A 26915-nucleotide genomic window follows, 5' to 3' on the forward strand; every position below is an offset into this window, starting at 1 on the left:
GTTGTGAAACTAGGGCCGAGATGAGGGGAAATAGTCATCCCGAGGTTCGGTTTATTGAAATATCATTTAACTAATATTATATATACATAATATTAATAGAAAAACATTTAAAAATGCATTTTAAAGATAAATACAAAAACCGGGCCTCGGGAGGCTCGAACCCGCGCCCCAGGCCGGTTCTGGCACATACACGAGCACACAAACCACCAGGCCAGACTGCCTATCTGTTAACAACATGAAACCCATTATTTATAAACACCCAACATGTTCATCCCCAAATCTATTATAAACCCTAGACCTTAAATTCGTTTAATTAATTGATTTCGATTAGAATTAGGTTAGGGTTTTGGTTAAACAATCAAAAACGAACTGAATGCATGTTATTAATACCTTGTACGATAACGGATTGAAGGATAATGGCCACTTAGGGTTACGGTTCCAAGTCGAAAACAAATTGGATCTTAGTAGCGATGAAAGAACCAATTAGCTTAGGGCTTATGGTCGTGATGTTGTAGGGATTGTGTGTGCACGATTAATTGAATTATTATTGCGTTTATATAGTAGTTTAGAGGTCGGTCAATCGAGATTCGTTTAGGCCATAATTAGTTATGATTTTTTGATTCGTTTTCTATAATTACAGTGTCGGTGTGAAGCGTTTTGGTTAACGAAAGATTTGGTGAGATCAATTTTGTATTAACAAGCCTGAGAATTGAGGTTCAAGAAAGGGGGGGGGGGGGGTATTAACGACGGGGATGGAGAAGGGAAGGAAAGAGGAATATTGGATTATAATAGTATTTGCACTTAGGTCCCTGTTCTTTGATATTGGATACAAAAATCGGATTTTTGTTGTTTAAGGGTTAGTTTTGCATATCTTGGATAGTTAAATAAATATAAAAGGAATAATTAAAATAAAAAAATCCTTTATTAATAATTCTACGAATCAGGTCGGGTATAGAACATGAAACGGAAAAAAAACCGAAATGTTACAGTATTCACTACTTTTGGAAATTTCGTCCCGAAATTAGAGATTAAGCCGTAACAAAGAGGTGCGGGTGCTTGGCTTCCATTTGGTCTTCTCGTTCCCAAGTGAACTCGGGACCACGATTGGATTCCCAACGAACTTTGACAAGCCGAATGCGGCTACGCTTAGTTTCTTTGTCCATACGATCCATGATTTCAACGGGTTTCTCGATCGCACGCATAGATTCATCAACTTGTACTTCGTCGAGGGGTATGTGGAGATTCCCCTCGGCTAAGCACTTCTTGAGATTGGAAACGTGAAAGGTCGGATGAACATTGGAGAGCTCTTCAGGAAGATCGAGACGATAAGCAACTCGACCAACCCTTTCAATGATTTCAAATGGGCCAACAAAACGAGGAGATAGCTTGTTTCTTTTACCAAATCGAACTACTCCTTTCCAAGGAGATACTTTGAGGAGAACTCGATCATCAACATTAAACTCGAGAGGTTTACGGCGCTTATCGGCGTAGCTCTTTTGACGGCTACGAGCGGCAAGAAGATTTTGACGAATAAGAGCAATCCGGTCGAAAGTCTCTTGAACAAGCTTGGGACCGGTGATTTGCGATTCGTCAACCTCGCTCCAACAAATCGGGGAGCGACATTTTCAACCATAGAGAGCTTCAAAGGGTGTCATGCCAATACTTGTGTGAAAACTATTATTATCGGAAAACTCAACAAGTGGTAAGTGAGTATCCCAATTTCCACCAAAATCTAGCACACAAGAGCGGAGCATATCTTCGAGCTTTTGGATCGTTCGCTCGGATTGACCATCGGTTTACGGGTGATAGGCGGTTCTTAGATCAATGCGAGTACCCAAGGCGGTTTACAACGAATTCCAAAAGTGAGAGGTAAACCGACCATCACGATCGGAGATAATGGTCAACGGTGTTCCATGGCGGCAAATGATGTTCTTGACATAGAGTTGAGCTAGTTGACTCACGGAGAATTTTTCTCGAATGGGTATGAAATGAGCCGACTTGGTCAACCAATCAATAATTACCCAAATACTATCATTGTGGCTTTGAGTAATGGGGAGTTTGGTGACAAAATCCATAGCTATGTCCTCCCATTTCCACACGGGGATCGGTGGTTGCTCGAGCAAGCCAAACGGATTTTGATGCTCGGCTTTGACCTTAGAACAAGTTAGGCATTTGGATACATATACCGCAATATCTTTCTTCATTCCCGGCCACCAAAACATGGGACGAAGATCGGCATACATTTTATCCGCACCGGGATAAATCGAGTATCGTGACTTATGAGCTTCATCAAGGATGAACGTGCGAATACCGTCACGATCGGGAACCCATAAATGGTTCAAATAATAAAGCAAACCGTTGCGTTTGGTTTCAAGTTGGAGTTCGGCGCCACACGACATCTCGTCGTATAAACTTCCTTCGGCGACGGAGACGTGTTGAGCATCGAAGATGCGGCATTGAAGGTTGGATTGCATGGTGACACAATTGAGCAAGACCGATTTAATGTGACTCTTACGACTAAGAGCATCGGCCACGGCATTTGCTTTCCCGGGGTGGTAGCGAATCTCGCAATCGTAATCGCTTAACAATTCGGCCCATCGTCTTTGTCTCATGTTGAGATCCTTTTGGTCGAATATGTGTTGCAGAGTCTTATGATCGGTGAAGACCACACATATCGTGCCGTAAAGATAGTGTCTCCAAATTTTCAAGGCAAACACGACCGTACCAAGTTCGAGATCATGCATCGTGTAATTTTTCTCGTGAACCTTGAGTTAACGCGAAGCGTAAGCAATGACCTTGTCTCGTTGCATAAGAACACAACCGAGACCTTGAATAGAAGCGTCGCAAAACACAACAAAATCATCGTTGCCCTCGGGAAGAGCAAGGATAGGAGCATTGCAAAGCATGTACTTTAGAGTTTGAAACGCTTTTTCTTGTTCGGGAAAATTCATAGATTTTCCCTTTGTGGGTTAGCGCGGTAAGGGGTGAAGCAATCTTCGAAAAGTTGCGGATGAAACGACGGTAATATCCCGCTAAACCAAGAAATGAGCGGACCTCCGTTGGAGAAGACGGGGTTTCCCAATTTTTAACGACCTTGATTTTAGCGGGGTCAACGTGAATACCCTTGTCGTTGACGATGTGGCCCAAGAATTGAACTTGCTTTAGCCAAAATTCGCATTTGGAGAATTTAGCATAAAGTTGTTCCTTTCGCAACAAGTCAAGAATGGCGCGCAAATGATCTTTGTGCTCGTCTTCGGATTTAGAATATATCAAGATGTCATCGATGAAAACAATTACGAACTTGTCGAGATAGGGTTTACAAACGTGATTCATAAGATCCATGAACACGGCGGGAGCATTAGTCAACCCAAAAGGCATAACTCGGAATTCAAAGTGCCCATAACGAGTATGGAAGGCGGTCTTAGGTATGTCATCCTCGTGGACACGAAGTTGGTGATAACCCGAATGGAGATCGATCTTGGAGAAACAAGCGGATCCTTGAAGTTGATCGAATAGGTCATAGATGCGCGGAAGGGGATAACGGTTCTTGATAGTAAGCTTATTGAGCTCACGGTAATCGATACACATACGAAGAGTACCATCCTTCTTCTTGACAAACAAAATGGGTGCGCCCCATGGAGACGAACTCGGGCGAATGAAACCCTTGTCCGTGAGTTCTTGAATTTGGTTCGAGAGTTCTTGCATCTCGGAGGGTGCAAGACGATACGGTGCTTTGGCTACGGGGTTTGCTCCGGGTACAAGATCAATACGGAACTCCACTCGACGTATGGGAGGGAGTCCAGAAACGTCTTCGGGAAAGACTTCGGGGAAATCAAGAACAATCGGAATGTCGGAAAGTTGCTTTTCTTCGTTGGCCTTTGTAGTGACATGGACTAAGAAAGCGACATACTTCTTACGCAAATAGCGTTGGGCCTCAAGGCACGACATGAGATTTAACTTTGAGAATGGTCTTTCTCTGGCGACGTTTAGAATTACGCCACCTTCGATAGGGATACGAATAATCTTTTCGTAACATAGAATTTCGGCACGGTGAAGAGAGAGCCAATCCATACCAATGATGACGTTGAAGCTACCCATTTGCATCGGAATAAGATCAATCGAGAACTTTCTCCCGTTAAGGGTGAGCGTGCAATTACGGACGACGGAGTCAATAATGATCGAACTACCGTTAGCTATCTCTACCGTGAATGGCTTCGACAGTTTACTACGAGGCACATCAAGTATGTACTCAAAATCAAAAGAAATGAAACTCCTATCGGCTCCCGAATCAAATAATATCGATGCATGATGCTTGTTAACTAGAAACGTACCGTTCACCACATCGTTCGAGTTTCGGGCTTGATGAGCATTGATGGTGAAAGCTCGCCCTTGCGTTCCTTGAGGTGCTTAGGTTTGAGATGTTGAAGCTTGAGGGGTCGGAGCTTGGTAGGCTTGCATGAGCATGGGTTGAGCTTGAGGGTTTGGAGGAGGCATGAGTTGAGGTAATTGAGGTAGGTAAGTTTGAACTTGGTAGGCTTGGGAGGTGTAGTAGGGTTGTGGGGCAACATAGGCTTGATGGGCTTGAGCGAGTCGAGGACACGCGTTGCGGAGGTGGTTCGGATCACCGCAGTTATAGCAAGCCCTAATGGTGTTAGTTATTGGAGCACGAGGGATAGCTCGATTGGGTTGGTTTGACGGTGTGAACCGCGGTGGAGTGGCTTGCACTCGGGGTGCTTCTCGGCAGTATTGGGTGAGGTGGCCGAATCGGTGGCAATTGGTGCACACTCGGCAAGTGGATTGGGCCGGATGGTGACGTTGGCAAGTGTTGCACGGGTATGGGCCGGTGTATGGTTTCTTGGTTGGAGGGCTTGTTGGGCTTGTGGTTGGGCTATGACATAGTTTTGGGAATTGGGCTTTCGTTTGTTATTGCGTTAATGAGAGGAGTTGTGGTTGTGGTTGTGTTTGGAGGATTCGGGCTTGGACTCTTTAGTTGGTTCGGATGCGAGCTTATCATTGGGCTTCTTGGAGCCTTTTCGCGTCAAGGTCCCAGCCTTAACGTGGTTTTCGGTGAGGGTACCGGCTAGAGCAATGGCATCACGAAGTTCCTTCGGGTCACGACTAAGGACAGAATCTTGGTTTTACATCGGCAAACCCGAGATGTACTTATCAATGGCACGCTACAAAGGAGTAACCATATGCGGGATAAGGACGCTTAATTCGTGGAATCGGCTGTTGTAAGCGGTATTATCACCTCCCTCTTGCTTTAAATTTCAGAATTCTTCTTCCAACTTCCGGAGTTCATATTTCGGGCAGAATTGGTCTAACATGAGCTTCTTGAGGTCATCCCATGGCAAGGCCATGGCAACCTCACCCCAATGTCTCTCTTTTTGCTAGTCTACCAAGTGAGGGCACTAGATTTGAAAACACTTGATGCATACGTGGTCTTCTTGTCATCCGGGCATGCAGAGTGGAGGAACACGCTTTCCATGTGCTCGAACCATTGAAGAAGGGTTGTAGAGTCCCAAAGTAATCGGTCGGGTTAGCGTTGGTGAATTGCTTGATAGTGAAAACATTAGGGTTTGCGGAAACAGTTGCAGGATTCACGGCTTGGAGTTGAGAGATGACCATAGGGAGGGCTTCCACAATTTCCTTCGTAATGCGAGATGACATGCGACGGCCAGAGTTGCGGCGGGTACGATTGATGAGATGGGAAGACATACTGCAAGGATTAAATGTGTAAAATTTATGAGACATGGGTAAGTGTTGTAAATTTATGAGTTTGTGTAAATTGAAACTTGGGAATTTTATTTAACAAATTTGAGGTTGAGTTTGTGTAAATCGATACTTGTGAGTTCTATTTGACAATTCAAGGTTGAGTTTGTGGTTGAGGTTGAGAATGAGGTCATTTACGAGACATGATTTTATAAGTGTTGACGTAATGGGGAATAATAAATAAAATAAATAAATAAGTAAATAAATAGTTATAACATAATTTAAAATTGAAACATGTGGTTTCATTTGTTGGTTAGGATTTCATGAACCACCGTGGTTCCTTCCAACGAAATGAAAATATCGAAAACCAAATAAAATTGATTAAAATTGAGTTGTGAGGGGGGGGGGGGTTGAGATAGATGGTTGAAGTACTTCGGGAACCACCTCGTATTTGCGTACTTCACCCAACTATTCAACTAAAACACAATACGGAAAACCGAGTTTAGCCACGTATCACCGTGAATTCGGTTATAAATTAAGGATGTGATCGTCACATGATCACGATTGATACAAATGAGGGTAGTAGATTCGTGAACGTTTGGTGTGATACACTTTGGCCTAACAAGTTTCACACTCACACCTCACCCTCCAGGAAGGCAACCAGGTCTCACGGGTTGATCGAGATGTATGCGCATTGCACTTTCTTAGACTCGCAAGTCTTGGTGTCAAGGGATCGGTGTACAGGTGTGTCCCCCTTACAGTTACTATATATCCGTTACACGAATCATCCTCAAGGAGAGGGGAGTTAAAATGTGGGAATTCTTAAGGAATTTCCCGATTTAAAAATCTTCCTAAAATTTAAAAAAAAATATGATTTTGAGGCATAGCCTCGGAATAAGTGTGTGCTTTCGTGTACAATTGTATATGATAAACAATTTAAATAATTTAAGCTAGGTACAAAAATTTAAACAAGTAGGGTGCACGTATAGGGACCCTAAGCATGCTACTAGGTCGTTACGTCTAACCACCTATCTTATAGGTTTCGTCTCTGATACCAATCTGTCACACCCCAACCTACGGCGGAATATGCCGGGGCGCGACGTAATTGTATCATAGCTCAAAAGACACTAAAATAAATCCACGTGTCAATATCTAAATTATTAAATTCATATTATTCAATTACGCAAAAGCACAAACATTGTCTAATAGAAATGAACATAACAATTTAATATAAAGAAATAAATAGTCTTTGATTGATCATGCATCCTAGGGTCCAACTACTCTTTAATCTCTTGATTCTTCATCCAATGTAGCTACCTGCGCCATGCGGGAAAATACATAGTTTGTCAACATAAAGTTGAGCAAGTAATCATGGTTTTTGAATACATATAATATAAAAATAACAATTCCTTGCGATAATATGAAATACTACAACTAGCATAACAACAATATAACGATAATATAAAAGTTGTCTTTTCACTCGAATCTCATGGATAACGAGCTACTCCGACGGCGTATGATCATACTAATGAGGATGAGGATGAGATACCAACCACCAATACATAAAATAAACACATAGTCACATTTGCACGTATAACTAATTGAGCAATATCAAACAACGCAAATAGTGGCATTGTAGTGAAAATGATTTAACGCATAACGCCCCCAAAATATAAAACGGTAAAAAGGGGGATGTGAATTACTTACCTTTAGTGAGAGGATTAGTGAGGATGAGATAATAATAAATGAGGATAAACACGTTCAAGCCTTTGAGATACGTCAACAAAGATGCCCTAATTGTTTAACAATACTATAATTAATAACGAGGAAAATAATTAATAGGACATAACGATTTGATTTTGATGGGATATTATTAGTTTCAATGTCATCATTTTGATTTTAATTGGTTCGAATGATTTGGCGTCTTTTAGGTTTTATAACATTATATTATTATTAATTATTATTATTATCATTGTTATTACTATTTATTATTATTAATTATTATTATTATTATTATTATTATTATTATTAACGTTAACGATAGATTTCATCTATGCTCAATTACATGGATTTTAAATAACTAATAGCCGATCTTAAGTGTTAATAACATTAGATATATAAATGAAACATTAATTATTAAAATTTCATATGAATATATATATATATATATATATATATATATATATAGTCGAAAAGTAAATACTAGTTTTGATGACATGTTACGTAATAGATGTATAAGCACTTTACTATTTGAACGTCAATAAGTTATTAGATCGGTGTACTTAAACGAGTGGTAAAACATTTTAAGTATATTTATTATAAAAATATATTTATACTCATTATATATATATATGTGTATATATAAAAGAACGTTGTGAAACTAGGGCCGAGATGAGGGGAAATAGTCATCCCGAGGTTCGATTTATTGAAATATCATTTAACTAATGGTATATATACATAATAATAACAGAAAAACATTTAAAAATGCATTTTAAAGATAAATACAAAAACCGGGCCTCGGGAGGCTCGAACCCGCGCCCCAGGCCGGTTCTGGCACATACACGAGCACACAAACCACCAGGCCAGACTGCCTATCTGTTAACAACATGAAACCATTATTTATAAACACCCAACATGTTCATCCCCAAATCCATTATAAACCCTAGACCTTAAATCCGTTTAATTAATTGATTTCGATTAGAATTAGGTTAGGGTTTTGGTTAAACAATCAAAAACGAACTGAATGCATGTTATTAATACCTTGTATGATAACGGATTGAAGGATAATGGCCACTTAGGGCTACGGTTCCAAGTCGAACACGAATTGGATCTTAGCAGCGATGAAAGAACCAATTAGCTTAGGGCTTATGGTCGTGATGTTGTAGGGATTGTGTGTGCACGATTAATTGAATTATTATTGCATTTATATAGTAGTTTAGAGGTCGGTCAATCGCGATTCGTTTAGGCCGTAATTAGTTATGATTTTTTTATTCGTTTTCTATAATTACAGGGTCGGTGTGAAGCGTTTTGGTTAACGAAAGATTTGGTGAGATCAATTTTGTATTAACAAGCCCGAGAATTGAGGTTCAAGAAAGGGGGGGGGGGGTATTAACGACGGGGATGGAGAAGGGAAGGAAAGAGGAATATTGGATTATAATAGTATTTGCACTTAGGTCCCTGTTCTTTGATATTGGATACAAAAATCGGATTTTTGTTGTTCAAGGGTTAGTTTTGCATATCTTGGATAGTTAAATAAATATAAAAGGAATAATTAAAATAAAAAAATCCTTTATTAATAATTCTACGAATCGGGTCGGGTACAGAACATGAAACGGAGAAAAAAAACCGAAATGTTACAACCACAAACCCAACTGCTACTAATGGTTTTTATTATTGGAAACCAAAACCTAACCATTGAAGTTCAAAACCGAACCGTTACTAGCAGTTTGGTTTCGGTTAGGTTTCACGATTGTGGCTCATTGCACTTTAGTTCAAGTTATCCATAATAAAAAAAATATAAAACATATAAAAATGCTAAAATAACTATGGTCTACAATTTCATAATAGAAACAAAGGACACAGAATTGGATCTTCTATATAGTTTTAGACTTTTAGAAAGGAAATATGCAGAGAACATGATATCTTCTGTTAGTTTGAGATAATTACAAAAGAAACGTATGTAAGTAAGCTAAAACGGATTATAAATAATTAACTAGGCGTAATATACATATATTTATATATGTATAGAAAACATCCTACAATCCGCTATTATATGGCGGTTTTCGGCGTAAACCATACATAATGGTTTGAAATTATTGAAACCGTCCGACCAAAAGTTAATAATGAAAACCGACCACGAAACCAAATTGATTATTAGTTTGAGCAGTTTCATGGTTTCAAACCAAACAGTGAACGCCCCTAAGCACAAACACGACCGGCGTTTTGGTGATGTAGGTCTCGGCAATCACTTAATTAGGGCCCGCTCCAAATTAAGACCCCCCCCCCCCCCCGGTTTCAATATATATTTGAGAGAGAGAGAGAGAGAGAGAGAATCATATATATATATATACATATATATATATATATATATATATATATATAAAACACCAAATGGTAGTTATCTCACAATAAACATTATATATCTTACATCTTATCTTACATAAGTAATAAAAAAAAACCTCTAATATCACATGACATCTTCTAACACCTCTCTATCAAATGTGTCACTTCAAAAAGCTTTTTAATCCTCCACTTTGCCACATATGCACTAATAAATACAAATAAAAAATAAATACTCATAATGAATACAAACTAATCATTAATAAATACTAATAATAACAATGAAATATTATATTAGTATTTATTAATTATTAGTTTTTATTAATTATTAGTTTGTATTCATTATGAGTATTTATTATTTATTTGTATTTATTTGTGCACATGTGGCAAAGTGGAGGATTAGAAAGCCTTATGAAGTGACACATATGATAGAGAGGTGTTAGGAGATGTCGTGTGGCATTAGGGGTTTTCTTTTATTAGTTTTTATCCCCCGTGTTACGGGGGGTTGTTTTACATTATTCGTTTCTAATATTTATATATATTTTTTAATTTTAATTTTAATTTTATTTATTGTAAGAAAGTAAATAATATACTTAGGGTTTGATGATGAAAATGTTTCACAAATAAATAAGATGTTGTAACCCGGTTTAAAAGTTACCTGGGGTTTGGTGAGACCCATGACCCGTTTATTTATTTTTACTATAAAATTGTTTCTTAATTATAAATAATATCGTTTTTTTTTAAATCGTATATTAATTTTTAGTATATCCTTATTTTTTAGGATTTTCATATCAAATATTTAGTGAGATTAATTTTTAATTTAATAAGATGTTATAACACGTTTATTGTGGGCTAGCATATAACTTAAATAGACCGACATATGTACCTCTTCAAACTTCTTCACGATTTGATTCTTCTTTGACCCGTTAGTAGTTTAAAGAAAAACTAAGATGCTTAAAATGTTATTTTTAGAAATTTGACCTCTATCAAATAAAAAATATTGACTTTGAATATAATCCGAAACCAAATTTTAAATATTCAAATCAGTTTTTTGATATGTCACCAAAGTCATGACCCCAAAGATTTGTCACAAAAGTCATGATTTGAAAGTTGAAACATCCTTTAACCCGTTAACTCTATTTAGATAAAAATGCTTTAACCTACCTCAAATTTGGAATCGACTAACAATATTTTGTAGTAAAAAACGTTTTTTTCTAAAATGCCCTTGCTAGAGATTATAACCTGAAATCTATTTTATAATTTTTTAGTACATCCCTATTTTATAGGATTTTCATATCAAATATTTGGTGAGATTAATTTTTAATTTAATAAGATGTTATAAACCGTTTAATGGCTATATGGGTTGCTGAGAACCATACCCGTGAATTCAGATCAAATGCATGAGAAACCTCCATTTACAAATAAAATAGTCTGGTGACTTGAGAGAATGTAGGGAGCAACCAGAGAGCTTTTAAAGGTTTCGTTTATATATATCTAAGATTTACAATTATTACTATTATAAGTAGCCTTTTAGTAATAAAAAAAGGGGTGTGAAAAAGCAACAAATTAGCTAAGAAAATAAGATTCAATCATCCAAATTTTATAAGTTTCTGAGTACAAAAGATTATTTTGGCATAGCCAATTTTTTTACAGTAGATTAGTTAAAATCAATGTTTTAAAAACTGGTTTTTTACTCATATTGGATTGAGCTAAAAAATGATACAACCGGTCGAACCGGGTTATACTAAGAGGTTCAACCGATTGAATAGTTTGTCTTATAATTACCTATAAATGCAACTTGAACTCCAAATATAACCTAAAAATAAATGATTTCATAATAAAAAAATAATCTAAAAGTTAATATATATTAAAAAAATAATACTAAAGCACTCACTTTTAAAAAAATAGTCCTAAAGTTTATACATTTCAATGTTAATTATTGGGTTAAAAGTAATTTTGAAAAAATATGGGCCGAAAATATAAAAAAATTCTCAAACTTAAAACCGGTTTGCCGGTAAAAACCGGTATTTTAGAAAAAACCGCCGGTTTGATGTTCTAGCAAACTGGCGAAAAATACCGGGCTTAAAATACCAGTTGTTATTTGAAATCCGGTTTAATCGGTTCAACCGGCCGGTTTGAACCGGTTTTTAAAACATTGGTTAAAACCGAATCAAGGGTTTTGGGCAACATGAAAAAAAAAAGATTTCAGGTTATAATCTCAAGCAAGGGAAGATTAGGAAAAACGTTTTTTACTACAAAATATTATTAATCGATTCAAAATTTGAGGCAGGTTAAATACATTTTTATCTAAACAGAGTTAACGGTCCAAAGTATGTTTCAACTTTTAAATCATGACTCTGGTGACAAATCTTTGAGGTCATGACTTTGGTGACAGATCAAAAAACTAATTTTGGAAATTTAAAATTTGGTTTCGGATTATATTTAAAGTCAATATTTTTTGTCATGTATTTTTTATTTGATAGATGTCAAATTTCTAAAAATAGCATTTTACGCATCTTGGTTTTTCTTTAAACTACTAACGGGTTAAAGAAGAATCAAATTGTGAAGAAGTTTGAAGAGGTATATATGTTAGTCTATTTAGGTTTTATGCTAGCCCACAATAATATTTCATTGTATGTATAATTTGTCTGAGTTGTTAAAATTTGTGACATGGCGTGGTGATATAGGCCACAAGAAAAAAAAATTAATAATGTCATCTATTAACAGAAATTTGAAATGATTTATGGTTCAAATGTAATTTGGGGATATGCATGTTTATTAAGCATTTCATATATGCTGAGTTTTTTATTACTTACATAATTTAAATTGTTAAACCTATGTAATACACGGTAACTAAGCTAGTGAAATAATATAAGAAATAAACCAATTAGCTCTTCACACATGTGCAACACTTTTTTAATGGTAATTAACTAATTTTCAAGTTAGACACCTCTCTATAGCAAACATTCATTTTCGAGATTAATTCCATTCATTTTCAAGTTTGATATTAATATCCTTTTTATTTTCATAATTAATTTTTAACATATATTATTTTCTCTTTAAAAATTTTTAAAATACTATGATTTCTTAAATTCCGAATATACAATTAGGACATGCTTATTTTAATTTACGTTTCTATATGATCAACTATCGTAGTCGAATTCCGCCCTTGGTGCGTTGGAGTCGCAGTGGCTTTACCAGTTGTCGACTATTTAAACTGATCGCGCTGGCAACGCGGGGTTCAAAAACCTTGTTGTGAACTTAAGAACCATGGGAAACAATGTGGACCACTCATTTTCTAGTCTATGTTTATTTTGTTTTTAACGGCCTATCTGCGGTTAACTTTTTCCTTTTTTAAATATGTACATATATGTATATAGAAGATAATTATGGTTCTAAACATGTTTTTGTTATTGTGCATACATGTTTAAAATTGAAAAATAATTACCATAAATATATCTTTCATAATGTACATAGTTTTTTGTAACATCCCGAAATTTTTAAGATAATATTAATTATATTACTTAATAATAGAGGGAAAGTTTACTCGGGTTATCAGGAAATAAATAAAAGAGTAGGAGTTGGTATGGGTCGGGCTAGTGTCGGGTAATGGACGTTGGTTATAGATTTGGATTAATTGAGATGGGTTAAATGAGAATGGGATTTCAGGGATATAAATACCCCCAAAACCCCAAAATATCTTCATTTACATCTATTTCTTCACACACTCAAAACACACACATTCTAACCGATCAAGATTCGAAGCCGAGACCCGAGATTTTGTTGATAGATCTGAGTTGGTAAGGTAAGAACAAATCCACCAAAGCTAATATTACTGAAAATGGTTAGGATTGGATGGGTTAACCGGACCCGAAACCCAAACTGCCCAAATCGGACCCCTAAAACGTCGATTTTAGGCCGATTTGATGGTTGGGATTTGTAGGCGCCGATCATACGATTCCGTGGGTACCAAAATCGAGTTATTTGGCTAAGAAACGAAGGAGTTATGGGCAAACAGATCTGCAGCGCGATAACTTCGCCTGCAAGATTAAGTTCGCCTGATGAACTTCGCCTTCAAGCGTAACTTCGCCTTCAAGCGTAACTTCGCCTAAGGATAACTTCGCCTACGGCCAAGTTCGCCTAAGGTTTAACTTCGCCTGAAGCCAAGTTCGCCTAAGGTTTAACTTCGCCTGAAGCCAAGTTCGCCTAAGGTTTAACTTCGCCTGAAGCCAAGTTCGCCTAAGGATAACTTCGCCTGAAGCCAAGTTCGCCTAAGGATAACTTCGCCTGAAGCCAAGTTCGCCTAAGGTTTAACTTCGCCTAAAGCCAAGTTCGCCTAAGGTTTAACTTTGCCTGAAGCTAAGTTCGCCCGAGGGTTAACTTCGCCTAAAGCCAAGTTTGATTAGAAAATAAATTATAAAGCGATAAGTTAAAGTAAGCTAATACTAGGCCACCAGATTAGATCAGACGAGTATTGATACGTGTAACTTGTACAGTCAGCCGAGCTCAAATAGAGAAGGGATTTACAGCTATCAGAAAAAGAAGCAGAATCCAGGTGAGTTTCTAGCCCCATTCCTTGTTATGTTTTCGGGGCTGTGTGCATACTTGATGTGTTGTTAATACATTTATCCTAAGTGATAAGTGTATGCCATATGTGATATATGTGTTATGTAAGAATGATTGCTTGATGGTACGTGAACGATCTTCGGATATTGCACGTACTGTCAGGTTGTAACGTTATAAATATGGTAAGTATGATATGTATGTTTATGTGTATGAACGTAATAAAGTTAATAAAAGAAGGAAATGACGGTTGTATGGTTGTATGGTTACGAAAAGGGTACCGAGCCCTAATAATCTCGAGGTATGATGTATGGTTGTATGGTAACGAAGAGGGAATCGAACCCTACTAATATTCGAAAACAAGGGACCAGACCCTTATAATATCTGTGATGTTAGGGACCAGACCCTTATAATATCTGTGATGTTAGGGACCAGCTCCTTATAATATCTGTGATGTTAGGGACCAGACCCTTACAATATCTGTGAGGATAGGGACCAGACCCTCATAATATCTGTGATGTTAGGGACCAGACCCTTATAATATCTGTGATGTTAGGGACCAGACCCTTATAATATCTGTGAGGTTATAGGGCGAAAGGCTCTTTAAAACGTATGATTATGAATGTAAAGAAAGTATGTAAGTAAGAAAGAAAGTATGTAAGTAAGAATGAAGGTATGAGTACTTATGTGTGTATGAAAGAAAGTTATGAGGTTAAGTACGTATGTATGTAATAAGGTATTGTATGGTATTGTATGATTAACTAGAACTCACTCAGCGTAGCTGACTTTTAGTATGCACGCAGGTGAGTAGGATGAGACAGCTGGCTTGAGTGGAGGACACATGGCAGAAGACTAAAGCCTGGCATCTGAAGATCTGATATGTTTTCTAAGTTATGTTTTGATTTTGAAAGACAAGAGGAATGTTTTAAGACATGATTATGAATTGATATGTAATGTTTTATGAAAGTTTTATATTCCGCGTAAAGTTTTTAATTAACTCTGATATTTAGAACTGTGTTTATGAGTAAATCCAACACGAAAGTAGGGTTACTGGTGACGGGGCCTTACATTTTTAAGCATGTATCTACAATAACAAAAACATGTTTGAAAATTATGGTTCTAAGCATGGTTTTGTTATTGTGCATATATGTTTGATCATGAGGCGTTTCGACATGTTCTGTGGTCTAAAAATTAACCTAAAGATATCCAACCTTTTTGGATGTAATGTGAATGGAGAAGAGATTAAGGAAATGGCCAATGCGACTGGGTGTAAAGAGGGTAGGCTCCCGTTTATTCATCTTGGAATCCTAGTGGGTGCTACTATGAATAAAATTCATTATTGGAACAGGATCATGGATATTATCGAGAAAAGATTAGCGGCTTGGTAAGCCCATTCCCTATATATCGAGGGTAGGTTAGTGTTGATAAAAGCTGTTCTTGAAAGCTTACCAGCTTATTACTTCTCCATATTCAGAGTACCGAGCAAGATTGTGGAGAATCTTTAAATAATCATGAAGAGATTCTTATGAGGAGGGTTTAATAATGGGCAAAAAATTCATTGAGGGGCTTGGGATAGGGTGAATCTTTCTAAAGACAAAGAAGGTTTATGCATATCGAGTCTCAAAGATGTCAACAACTCTTTGTTTACTAAGTGGAGGTCGAGATATAGAACAGAAGAAAATGGGCTTTAGAAAAGAATTGTTGACTTTATTCATAATCAAATCAAAGATCGGGAAGTGGTTCTGGGTGAGAAAGGTAATCCAGGTGTCTGGTAAAATATAGCCAAGGCGTTTAACAAGTTGAGCATGGAAGGTGATAGATTGGTGGATTTGATCAAAGTTATTTGGGAGATAGTCATAAGATGTTCCAGACTAATAACTGGTTGGGCAACCAAATTCTCAAAGAAGCTTGCCGTAATCTGTACAAACAGGAAAGAAATAAAAGAAGTAGGGTCAAGGATAGGTTCTGGAATAGGGATGGCACGTGCAGTTGGGCATGGGACTCGATGAAGCCTCCAAGCACGGCCCAAGAAATGGCGAAATGGGAGATCTGCTTTCAACTTATGGTTGCTGCTGGTTGGAAGGAAAGTTTAGACACATGGGTCTAGTTGGGAGATAAAGATGAAAAATTCTCGGTAAGCTTAGTTAAAAATATGATTGTTAACAAATAAGAGCGTGGGGAAGTAATTAGGTGTTAAAGGGGGAGAACGTGGGTTCCAGCGAAGTGTAAGGCCCCGAACCCCGGGAACCCCACAGTTGGTAATCATACAAAACACTTGTAAAAATATTTAAACTTAAAAATGATTCATTTCATTAAAATAAGCAATTCAGAGTATAATTCAGCGAAAAACATAAATAATAAAATAAGTTCCCAAAACCCGGGAATTTTGCCCAAAATCAACATAATTATCTTTAAATAAAAACTTGTAAAAATAAATGTTTAATAGTAAAACTTCAATTCCCGTATGCCCTTCACCGTCCAAGTTGCTTCGTGCACGTCCAAGCGATAAGGCATCCTCTTCCTAACCTGAAACTCACACTAACATGCACACAAAGTCAGCTTGAGCTGAGTGAGGTCAAGTTTTAAATAAATATTATCAGTAATGGAAATTATGATAATCATACCAAAAGTCTTTAAAGTAAAAATAAGAGGGTACATCCATTAAGTCATCATTTACCGAAGACTAGACTTTCTCATACATATGTAAACATCCTTTAAATACATCCATATATGTATAACAACATATATATATAACATTCACGTACAACATTCAGGGTCGAGCAAACGAACAACCCAAACACGTAACATTCAGCGCATGCAAACACAAAGTAGGCATGCACAACATTCAGTAGTCGAAACGACTACAACATTCGCCAAATAGAGGCCAAACAATAATTTATATATAAGTATATATGTTAACATTCCAAGGCCTACCCTATTCTAGCAAGCCTATATAAAATCGTTTAAAACATTTCATCAAGTAGGAAAACACTTAGGTGTGCATGCTAGCCCAAAAGTTAAAAGAGTAAAAAGGGCGTCATGAACTTACCTGAAATCAATCGAACACCTACAACGAGCTAGGAATCCCTAAGTGCACAATCACAAGCAAGGGCCTGTAAATTATACACAACACGTTACTAAACTAGACCGTAAGAACACTCTTGCCTAATGGGCCGTTCAAGCCCAACACTTTGGCCCAAGGCCCAACAACTTGGCCCAAGGCCCAAGGGTAATCAAATTGGGTCGAATGCACGTGTAATAAACCTTAAAACCATTTGTTAAATGAATCAGCCGCAAATGGACCAAATTCCATTTTAAATCTTTTCATTCATCAAGATTATGCCACCCGAGTTGATAGGGTTGACGGTTCCTTTTTACAACTCTTACTTTCACATTTAAACGAAAATTCGCGCACCGCCAACTCGATTGACGAAGCACTAACCACAACAGCCCCGAGCATCAAAAAAATAATTTTTCCACAGCCCTTAAACCCCCATAGGGCTGTACAAACTGATTCGGTCGGTCACCCAATCAATTAACGCATCAAACTCAACAATTTGTAAATCTACACCCGATAAACCCTAGTTTTCGAACTAAAATCGATTGACCGACCTAAACACCACCAATGACCACGAAATTTTAATATGATGTAAATGCCATACCTGGGGATCTTTTTACACCAGAAACTCTAATTTTTATCTACGGGAAGTGGGTCAATTACACCTTGGCCGAAAATCTGTCCAACGAAAAGTTTCGGCAAAATTGAGCATCAAAATGATTAGGGGTGAACAAAAAGAGTGTTGGGGATTGTAGTATATACCTTGAACTACTTCTAGGAGCTTGGAATCGATCAAAAAGTCGAAGCAAGGAAGGGAGGGGGTGGCTGGAACCTGCCGATCGCTACTACTAGAAGACCAGGGTTTAGGTTTTTTCTTTTTTTTGTGTTATATCGTTAAACTTTTTCATTCTAGCCCCCGGAAAATAATAATAATGCAACTTGGGATAAATGTTAAGCAATGAGACGTACTGGGATGACGTAAATGCTTCTGAGGAACGTCGGATAAATCCCGAGAATTATACATACTCTACAATCCTTAATTCTTGAAACCGGAATTAACGGGCGTTACACGAAGTGTAATATTCACGTTTTGAGGGCTGAAATGGAAAGAATTCCTACTCGGGGGGGGGGGGGTCTCAAAAGAAGGAATGTTAGGGCCTTAAATAATGAGTGTGCTCTGTGCGAGTAAGCTCGGGAGACATCAGATCACATAACCACGGGCTGCTTGGTTGCGACTATGGTTTGGGAGCACATCCGTCGATGGTGTAAAGCCTCCCATATATCTGGATTCTTGGTTAGATATCTATTAGAGCATTACAAAACCATTAAGCTTGGAAAGTTATAGAAAGAGGCGCTACATGGCATAATAATTGTAGCTTGCTGGAGAATTTGGAGAGCGAGAAACGAGAAGGTATTCGAAGGTAAGGATATCAAAGTGGAAGAGATTATAGGCGATATAAAATTTCTCGGTTTTCTTTGGTTCAAAAATATATCCAAATATAGATCGATAGATTGGCTAAATTGGTATCTTGTTTTGATGTAATTCTTTTTGGTTTTTGTTGGTGGTTGTTCTCTAGATTGTAAAGGCAGTTTGTGGGTGGTTCTGTCTGTGTTTGACGATGTTTGTTTATAAAATTTCGTAGTTTGAAAAAACAGTGATAAGATAGGGAAATGCTAATGTGTAACTAGTGTCACACCCCAACCTATGGCGGAAATACCGGGGTGTGAACCGTGATTCACAACTCATAAGGTACTATCATACAATATTAAATATGACCATATCTAATTAGGTTATATATTTCAAATTTCAAATATGTGCACAAATAACAATAACAATCCAAAACAAATAAATAATCTATAACAAAATAATATTTCAATTATTTCTTTATTTTTATTTTCTAAGGTCTTTCTATGTATCCTTCACCTCAACTTCAAATCAACTGATAACCTGCATATGCGTAGAAAATAAACAGAGATTTGTCAACAACACATGTTGAATGAGATAATTATCAGTTTTGACAATAATAATATGTAATAAATGATAAATAATAAATGATAGATGCTAAATGCGCAAACAAAATAATGTGAGTAATAATCAATCAAACCGTGAGCAAAAAAAAGGTGTCAGCTGGCCATGCCTCTCGAACACGGGCTATGGCTACTATGACTAGCATACAAATGTGATTGTTGGTTGACCATCGCCATGCGAATGGGCTTTGGCTACTAAGGCGTCGTATGATCATACTATAATGTGATTATGATGGACCTCTTCGAATATGATAGCATACAAACACTTTAACAAATAGCAATTAACATTTAATTGAAATACACACAATATTTACGTTTGCGACTTTGTATATACATATATATAATGCAAATATGAGCTAGATACACATGTTCCCAAAATGCTTGAAAACAGTAAAATAAAAGGAAAATGATATCTCACCTTTGCTTAGGCGAGTGTGCGAGAAATAAGAATAAAAGCACGATTAAACGAACGAACCGTCCTTTAACGTGCTGACCGAGATAAACTGAAAAGATCTGAAACTTAGATATAATAAACTATGATTAAAACCGAGAACATAGCCGCTGGAATCAATCCAAACGGATGTCTAGAACTCCAGTTATGAGAAAATAAACGTTTAAACGAGCCGGTACTGACCAGAATTCGAACAGCGAGTCAGAAGTCGGGTTTTGGTCAATAGCCTTAAATCTCAAGGTAAAAATATAAGTCTTCTAGACCGAAAGTCGGTTCCGACCAGAAGTATTAGAAATCGATTGGTCAAAGTTATTGACCGATGTGCCCTTAAACGGGTTTGAATCGAATGACCCGCCAATACCCCTCAACCTTAGAAATTGATTAAGATTGAGGGTATTGACAAGTGAGTAATCATGAACAACTTTACAAAAGACAGCTTACCCGGATAATGCTTAAATTGATTAGAAACGGAAGTCAAAGGTTGAGAATGCTTGAAAGTCAAACACGAACATTTGTATCTTGAGTAATATAGCAAAAACGAGAGAGAATTCAAGGGTATAGGGAAGGTGACGGCTGGGAATGCAATGTTTCAGTAACCTCTGGGGTTTGGAATGATGGTTTGTTTATATAGTTAGTATATCAACTTGTAGGACAAGAAATTGACTCGATTAGGAAAACGAATAATATATTGATGACGAAATCGGGTCTTATGATCTCCAAAATCTCGATGAAAACACAAGGAATGAGCCTAGACACTTCATAATAGCATATTAGTTAACTTGTAGCTTAATTTTCGTGATTTAGGGTCGTTTAGGAAAAGATTTAGCATTAAACGAGTATCAAAAACGAATATGGCTGAAACTGTGATCCTTCGCGCGGCGCTAAGGACTCTTTTTACCAGACTTTGATATTTTGGCAGTTTTAGTCCCTGAAGTTCCAGAAATACATTTTTAAGACATTTTAAGCGATTTTAAGAGTTTCTAAGTACTATTTGACATAATTGAAAGTTATAAAATTATAAATTAAATTAAAAACAATTAATTACTAATAAATGTATGATCTTATTGATACGAAAGATACAAATTACATTCCCGAATCGGGTAAACAAATACAAAAAAATCCGAGATGTTACAACTAGAGAGGAAAATAATAATGATGCATGTACAATTAAGAGAAATCTAAACTATATAATAAATAAAGGTTTTTCAATGCCATATGGCATCACACAAGATAGATCTTACAAAATTTTCTTTCTTATTAATAGTTTTATATTTAACTTTTTTCTTTTTGATTTAAAAATTTTAATACCAACATAAATATATTATTTGGTTTGATATAAATATATTGTAGTAGTTATTAATATTAAGCTTTTATAAGTAACGATTTTTCAGGTTAATTTAGATAAATAATAAATTTCAAATTTTAAAAAAGATACTTTCACTTTATGTTTATTTTGCAATGAAGGTTAACAAAAGCTAAGGTCAATCCCTATATATGGTTGATTTGTTTTTTAGGCGACCTGTTTAATGCATGGTAAGCTATGTGTTACATTATCCAAAGTTGAAAGCAAAAACAAATTAAAACTACTAATTTTGATATGAAGGTTAAAATTACAAATATTGTATACAAAAAAATATTTAAAGATTTATAAACTTTCAACACATTTTTATTTCCATATTGTGTAATGTGTAATTTATGCTACCATATATTATATCTCTATATCTTTTAAACATACTTTTTGTATTTCACATTGTATTATTATTTAAATAAATTTATTTATTCTAACCCGTGTTCTACACGAGTTTCTTAATACCATATGCCATTACTAGTGAGTAATCTTTACAGAATTTTCTCACCCCTCGCTCATATTAAATATATATATATTTTTTTTCTTATTGTTAGTTTTATATCTTATTTTTTTTCTTTTTAACCTATTATTTTTTCTTTTTAATAATTATTTTCTAGTTTAAAAAATTTAATACCAACATAAATATATTATTTTATTTTATGTAAATATTGTATCAGTTATTAATGTTAAGCTTTTATAAGTAACGAATTTACACGTTAATTTAAATAAGATAATTAATTTCAAATTTCAAATAAGGAAATTTTCACTCTATGTTTGTTTTGTAATGAAGACTAATAAAAGCTAAGGCCAATCGCTTTAAATAGTTTGTTTGTTTTTGAAACAACCTGTTTTAACACATGGTTAGTTACGTGTTCCATTATCTAGAGTTGAAATCATAAACAAAGTAAAACTACTGATTTGAATATGAAGGATAAAGTTGTAAATAAAATTACAAATATTGTATACAAATAAATATTTAGAGATTTACGAATTTTCAACTTTTTATTTTCATATTGCATATTGTGTAATTTATTTACCATATATTATATCTATATATATGTTAAGCATAGATTTTATATTTCACATTGTATTATTATTTAAATAAATTTATTTATTTGAACACGGGTATCTAACCTAGTAATAAATATGTTCACCGAGCAATCATCATCCACGTTTCTCTTCGTAGAGGAATCTCAAAAAAGTAAGAGAATCAAACGACAAGCAGGAAACGAACAGACAAGAAAATAATACGACTTCTTATTTTTATTTTAAGGCATTTAATACTTAATCGTAAACTATGCAAGTGAAGAGGTAGGTCCCAGCAGAGCCCAGTTGGACCCGCAAGACTCACCTTGAACAGGGACGTCTGCGCAATGACCAACTGCTCCAGCAGGACCCACCATGCTCAAAGAACCTTACGCGCAGTACGCCAGCTGTACCCGCAGGGAAAGCCTCCCAATGGTAAAGTACCCCGCCTGTTCCCGCAGCTGCGGATACAAGCCATCAGGGAAGGCTACCCGCACTAACAGCAAGGCTACACGCACAAGGCATTAGCTACTTCAGTAGTCACATGAAGGAATGAGCAAGGCGGGAATACTACCGCCCAAGTGAGCCAGTCCGTATGCTTCTGGAAGGTCTTTCGTACTATACCTACCAAGGTATGGGCGGAACAGACAAATTGACCAGAGCAGCCCATGAACCAATCACAGGGTGACAGCTCACCGACAACAATACGAGGAGGAGCACCCTCTAGTACTGTTTGTCACTATTAGCCGCTGCCTACTCACCAACCCTTACGAGGGGACGTGCGCAGCCTACAGTTGGTGGAACAGTGCGTAGCCGGCAGTAAAGGAACAGTATACAGCCGACCTTTACTGTTGGCCGTAGCCTACCCACCAACCAGCATGGCCTGTGCGTAGTCCACTGTTGGTGGAACAGGAATACTATTCAGCCGGCAGTACCTTCTAGGAAACCTACCTTCGGCTATAAATACTCCAACACCTTGGAATGGTAAGATCATCTGATATCTCAATCTTATCTAGCAATCTCTTAATATACACTTATATTCAGAGCAATCTAGTCTGATTCTCACGCCGGAGGGTGGTCACAAGGAGGAACCCCCCCCTTCTCAGTGACGAGCTTACGGTGTCTGTTTTGCAGGTCTCCCGAAGAACAACCTTCTCTGCTGGACCTCATCCCCGTGGGAAACATTACTTAACCCCCAGATTATCTATAATCTGTCCAGGGTTCACCTAGTGTTTCTTCAGCAAGTTATCGATATCAGATATTTAATTTTGTATTTATTAACATCCCTGATTATTGTATTATGTTTCAAACTAATCTACTCCTTAATAATCAATCTATATTTACGCCTTTTAAGATTTGAACCTTCAACCTCGATGATAAAATAGTTTTAAAATAAATCACACACACAAAAGACCTAAAAACAAGAATTGGCCGGTATTTACATAATTAGGCAAATAGCAAGTGAAAATTGTATCATTGTCAAGTAAGAATTATATCACCGTCGTCCGTCGTACGATTAGTTTAATTCACAGTTACAATATGTACTTAAAAGAAAAAAAGGTTAAAGTTGGTAGGTGTAAATTTTTAACAAAACATGAAACACGCACGAAACTTTGTACGTCAACATTTTCAAAAGGTAACTTCAGCTAAACTCTTCCTCTCTTTAACTTTGTAGTAACTTTTTAACAAAGCATGCCGGCCCACACCAAATTTCTAATCGGAAAAAAAGACGAAAAAGTCCAATTGACTGATCGTTTTCCCATTTTGTTCATAAATCTTAAAAATGTCCATGCAAATCCAGGCTGTCCCGCCTTGTTTTGTTAGTTTTGCATGAATATCATGCAAGTGTAATTATACTCATATTTTGTTTTTCGTTTATAACTTTTAACGTACTTTGTTTTATAATATTTCAGATAGACGTGTTTATTTTTATCTACACGCCGACATAACTTTTACACGAAATCCAGCCGGGACAAAATTGTATGAAAACATTTTGTACAAGTTGGACCCGGCTCGGTTTTGAGTAAGAAACGGTGTATTCGGAATATTGTAAGCTAGTTACGTTAAATGTTATAAGTGAAAAACAACGTTGGACCCGGCTCGATTTTGAGTAAGAAACGGTTTATTTGTAATATTGTAAAACTAGCTAGTTACGTTAAATGTTATAAGTGAAAAACAACATATGAGTAAAATTAGTTATAAGTGAAAACATATGAGTAAAAAAAAGCTAGTCATATGACATGGTTTACAAAATTTATTAGTAAAAAAAAGCTAGTCATATGACATGACTTTTTTCCGGCTTGGTTTAAAATTAGATCGGTTAATGATTTTAATTTAGGCGGACCGAAAGGATTCTCTATGGATAAAATCAATCCGAACGAAATTTGATGGACAAGATGAAGAAAAGGACTAGTCAAATAGACATTTTGGTCCATTTCCATTTCTAATCCTCTATCAAAGAATTAAACACCTTCCCTAACCTCTTGGTGCACGTGCCAATCATTTTGGTACACACACCAATTACTTTTGTTGATACATGATTTGTCGTTTCAATCTTTGTTTTTAATGTAATTGGTCTTCTTGTAATAGTGTAGGGGTTGTTATGTAATTGTGGATAGCCCATTCGCTAAGTGTATAGCGAATGGGGTTTCAGGTTAGATAGTCCATACGCTGAATGTTCCAGTGTATGAGGTTTGTTTTTAACAGGCCATTCGTTGGTGGATGTTAGCGAATGGCGTAGCGAATGAAAGTCCATTCGCTAGGCTTTTTAGCAAATGGACCTGTCACTATTAATAGCTTGTAAATTATGTTCTATCTAACGAGTCTGATCATTTATTGTTGAATTGTTGTCCAAACTCTGTTCATTTGCTCTTAGAAAACACACACTAGCCCTGATTGATCCAAATCACTATAATCAACGAACTAGATTCGTGTTAAGTATGATTTGATGTTGAATCGGGCTTTCTAAACTTTTGGGACACTAAGCTCATACACAGTGGATTCATGTGAAACTTTCTAAGTTAAGTTGTGTTCCCAATTCTCTTCTTTTCCCTACTTTCTCAGTTACACTCGTTCATTTCTTTCTCTCCCTTTCATTTCCTTTTTCTTCATAAGTGAAACTCAGAAACACAAGGTTAATGTAAAGAAGAGAGGCATAATCTTGGCCCAATTGCCGGTCAAGGATCACTAGCTTCCGATGTCTAACCTAGACCTATTTTGATACGAACCCAGTTACTCACATAACATAAACGGGTTATACCTGATGCATCCACAGGCAAATTCAAGAGATTTTGGTTGTTCCTGCCTAAACACCCTTTGACTAAAATAAACATCCTGGATTGAAATTAATTCATAGCAGAAAAAGTAGGGGTAGTTTCATCAGTTTTTAGCTAGTAGCATTATCTATCAAAATCATATTATGTAATTGGAGACTTGCCATCTCGAATTGGTTAAATCGAATATTAGCCCTTCCCAAATCGGACCAACTATCTTTACGTTTCCAATAAAATCAAGCATTCTATTTTCGGGTTCTATCATTTGGTTTCTATACCGGGAAATCGAAGATGGTGCAAACCTGGAACAACTGGTCTAAAGGCATTGGTGTTCATCCTGATCCAATCGATGTCAAGTGGGCACCTATTAACTCACGCATTGAAACTATAGAATCTCTTTTTAAGGATGTAATAGCATCTCTGAAAGCGCATTACAACCCATTCCCTTATGTAGTCAAAGAAGAAACACTCGTAAGCAATCCTAGAAATGACAAAGAACATTCAGAGCATGTCTTGGGTGTTCAATTTGAAGAGCGATGATGACTTGGAACCATATAGAAGCTCAAGGGAAATCCATTTAATGAGTAAAGACAACATATCAAAAGTGTAGCCCACCAATTTGCAAAAACACCAAGATCACAAGAAAACCTATGACGATTTAAAGTGTTTTGAATTGAAATTTGAGGGTGGAGATGTGGTCTTTTAGCAAATTCAACCCTATAATTGAAAGAGCCCGACCAAAAGACCTTTTCAAAAACATCCACCCAGGACATTTGGTCAATATCACATCGTTCGCAAAGTGGAGGCAGTCACTTACATGCTTGAAGTACCATCGAAGTCCTGAGTTTGCTCGGTCTTCCTGGTATCCATGCTGAAACCCGAATAGGTTCAAGTCTCAATAACACCTATAGCCCATCTGCCAATTACCAAAAAATGGGAAATCGACCCAATATCTCAGCTTACAATAAATGGCTTATTGCCTGTCCTAACAATTTTCTTATTTCTGACTTTAAGATAAGTCGTTCCTCTGGGCTGAAAGTATTGATACGAACTCAGTTACTCGCAAGACAGAAACGGGCCAGACCCGATGCATCCACAGGAAAATTCAAGAGATTTTGGTTGTTCCTGCCTAAACACCATTTAACTGAAATAAAACATCTTTGACTGAAATTAAATACCATTTACTGGAACTAATTCATAGGAGGAAAAGTAGGGGCAGTTTTATTAGTTTCTAACTAGGAGCATTAGTATTTATTGGTTTGTCTTTCTTTGAAATCGTGGTTTAAGAATTATCTATCGAAATCATATTTTGTAATTGGAGACTTGTCATCTCGAGTTCGTTAAATCAGAGATTAGCCCTCCCAAATCAGGCCAACCATCTTTATGTTTCCAATAAAA

The sequence above is a fragment of the Bidens hawaiensis genome, unplaced genomic scaffold (assembly GCF_021521415.1).
Source record: "Bidens hawaiensis isolate Kalapana, Puna unplaced genomic scaffold, B.hawaiensis_p1.1 tig00031868_1, whole genome shotgun sequence".
Lineage (NCBI taxonomy): Eukaryota > Viridiplantae > Streptophyta > Magnoliopsida > Asterales > Asteraceae > Bidens > Bidens hawaiensis.